Source organism: Corylus avellana, chromosome ca8 (assembly GCF_901000735.1).
Source record: "Corylus avellana chromosome ca8, CavTom2PMs-1.0".
Lineage (NCBI taxonomy): Eukaryota > Viridiplantae > Streptophyta > Magnoliopsida > Fagales > Betulaceae > Corylus > Corylus avellana.
Window position 1 is genome coordinate 1,230,554 of NC_081548.1, and position 2,962 is coordinate 1,233,515.

Consider the following 2,962-nt stretch of genomic DNA (forward strand, 5'->3'; position numbering starts at 1 on the left):
GGAGCCAAGAATTGATTTTAGTAGGGGCGACATTAAAATAATAAAATAATATTTTATTTTTTATAATATAAAAAAATGATCAATACAATTTAAAATAAAAATATTTCATAACACTATAAAAAATTTATTCTTCATGAAGCTTATATGACTATCATTTATTTGATACTTTTTCTTTTTTTTGTCCACTGAAATTCACTGTCCTCCAAAAATCAACCTGAAAAGAGATATTGTAGGAAATAGTACTAAGAAATTAGATTTTTTTTTTTTTTTCTAATTATACTAAGAAATTAGTTGATTGATATGTTAGTTGACTAGTATCTTCTTACAAAATGATGAAAAGTCTAGAGACTTAATAACTTATGAGCATGTTTGAAATTACATAGAAAAATAGAACTTTGTCTCTAAAATTTTGTTAAAAAAAATTTCCATTGAAAAACTTTAAGGGTTGCATTTGGATCCCCTCCGGTCCGTTTGGACTAGAGGGGATCCGGTCCTTGTTATTGTAGGGGCATAATTGTCTCCAAAATTTTGGTACCATGTCTTAAGAGTTTTTTTTTTTTATTTTCTTTTTACAATTACTAATGTTTGGTAATAAAATGAATAAATAAAAAAAAATGCATTTAGAAGCAAAAATGGATAAAAAAAAAAAGAAAAAAAAAAGGAAGACATGTAGCGATTTTTTTATTTCATTATAGCAAAATAAATGGTTAATGTGATTTTTATTTTCAAAAAAAAAAAAAATTGCATAACAAACTTTAGTAGGTGTTCGGGTGCATGGAGAAACAATACATTAAGACAATGCTCTACCTGAGTTTACTTATATAATTGACAAAAACCCAATAAAAAATAGCTAAAAAAGAAAGAAAAAAAAAATAGAAATAGAAAGTAATTGAAGCCTGCTTTACTTGCCCCACGTAGAGACTACAAATTGCTTTTCTTTCTCAAGTGATAAGCCACCTCACCTGTATCTCTCATCAATCAACACCTCAGCATGTAATTAATGCTTCCACCTACTCAACTTTAGCACCTTTTCAATTCTTGGTCCTCGAGATTTTTCTATTTGCCTCCATACTAACACAAACCAGAAGAGGTGAAGAAAATAAGATTTTACTCTACCGCCCAGTGGCGGATTTACACAGGGGCGACCTGGGGGCAGGCGCCCCTGGTAAATTTTCTTTTTTAAAAATCCATTAAGGATTTTCAATCAAAATTTGAAGGGTGCCACTAGTAAAAAAAATTATCAGGGCACCTTGGCCTTCTTTTTATCGTTCAAATGGTCAATATGTGGAGAAATGAGGATATTTTTTATTAAAGAGAGAGAGAGAATAAATTTATATTTTATCAATGGAGAGAGAGTAGATAATAGTTTATTATTAAAAAAAGATAGTGGGTGAATTTTTTTTAGTGTTTCTAGTCATAGTTTATAGATAAATGTAGTAGTTTTTTTTTTTTTTTTGGCTAAATTTAGACTCTAGTCTCTTTTATGTAGGATTAGACTCTAATGTAATTTATGCTTTGAGATTTGAGGCTTTTCTAAAAGAAATAGCCGTATGCTAATAGCCCACTAAAAATACTCATTTTTCTTAGACACTAGTAGTCATTTAATTGTGCTTAGTTTGTTTCGTAAGTAGTTTAAATTATTATGTGTTTGTGACCTCGTTAGATGAAGATTTTTAATAGTTACTTTGATTTTTTTTTTGGATAATTTGATGAGTTTGATTTGATTTGTGATGCATATATTATGGTATAATTTATTTTTTGATTGTATTTATTGTATTATAAAAAATATATATAATACATAAAGAGAAAAAAAAATTATTTTTTTACGCCCCTGGTAATTCCAATTCCTAGATCCGCCACTGCTACCGCCTGCACCTTCATGCTGAACAAACAAAAACCAGCAGAGGCGAACCAAGAAAGGAGGAGGGGGGCTTGAGCAAAAAAATTTAAAAACAACCTTATAATTTTTTTTTTTTTTTTGGTCAAAATTTTTGGAGGGGCGGGCGCCCTTGTGTAGATCCGCCACTATTAAAAATAGGCAAAGAAAGTGTATATCTTGTCCTTTTCTCCACCAAGAAACTATTGTTCATGTTGATTTTAGATTTTTATTTTTTTTATTTTTGGATATGTCCACATAAGGGAAAGGAGATGGGAGATTTGAACTAGCAACCTCCACGTGGTCCACAATCGATTGAGGTACCCATTGGGAATGTTGATTTAAGGTTTAAACTAGGGTTAATTAACTTTTTCCCCGAATTGAACGAGCTGGCACTCATTCACAAGTTGCCCTGATGAACTAGCACATGTTACATTCAGCCGCATTAAACTACTTTTTTTTTTTTTTTTAATAAAAAATCCCGGCGTTAATTAAAATCATTAAAAACATGTAAAATGACAAAAACAACTTATGTTTAAAACGAATTTACATAAATACTCTTTAAATATAAATATAATAATGTTATTTAGTAAATTCTTATACAACTGACGTACAGCTTGATTGGACCGACTTCCATGCTGTAAATAAAAGTACCGCACATTTGCGATTATAAAAATTGGGGGTTCTGATTGTTCAAGGCAAACGACGTCGTGGAAAAGAAGAGGCGAACGTTTATTTCTCCGGGATCTGCAGAACTTCAACAAAAGCAGAGAAAGGAAGAGAAGAAGACCGAGGAAGAAGCAGAGGGCTACGTATTTTAATTCTCTCTTTCTATCTTTTTCTTTGATAATATTATTGTCGGGTGCACAATTGATTTTTGTCTCCTGGGTCTTGCTTTGTTTTCACGATTGGCTCAAGCTTTGTTCCTTGGGTCTTGCTTTGTTTTGCTTTGTTTTTTGTTTTTTCCCCGTAGAATAGTCTCAGGCCCTCAGCACCCTAGAGAACCATAGAGAAAAATATCTACATGGAATTAGACCCTTCAAGAGGGAAGATAAGAGAGGTGTAGTGGGATTTTTCGGTTCAGCC

General features: G+C 31.5%; 1 pseudogene; it reads left to right on the forward strand.

The window, feature by feature from the left end:
* The window catches only part of LOC132189483 (beta-amyrin 6-beta-monooxygenase-like), an 11,882-nt pseudogene that overhangs the window by 8,735 nt on the left and 185 nt on the right, over positions 1-2,962 (forward strand).